Genomic DNA, 247 nt, shown 5'->3' with positions numbered 1-247 from the left:
TGACTGAGGAGAGCTCTTTGCCACCCCCTCGCCCTGAGGGCAGCCCTACACCACCCGCCCTGGGCCGCCATGTTGTCGCCCCACCGCCCCTCGCCCTGGGGAAGGCCGCAGTACTGCCCCAGCACCTAAGCTGGGCTCCAGCCAGTCTCTGCGCAGACCCAGCGCCGGCTGCCAGGGAGAGCGTGGGCGAGCCATGCCCACGAGCGCCCGCCTTTCCCCACACCGCGAGGGCGGCCGTGGGGGTGGC

This window comes from Dromaius novaehollandiae, chromosome 7, assembly GCF_036370855.1.
Source record: "Dromaius novaehollandiae isolate bDroNov1 chromosome 7, bDroNov1.hap1, whole genome shotgun sequence".
Classification (NCBI taxonomy): Eukaryota; Metazoa; Chordata; class Aves; order Casuariiformes; family Dromaiidae; genus Dromaius; species Dromaius novaehollandiae.
The sequence above is the reverse complement of the archived record's forward strand: the minus strand, read 5'-3'. Positions refer to the sequence as shown.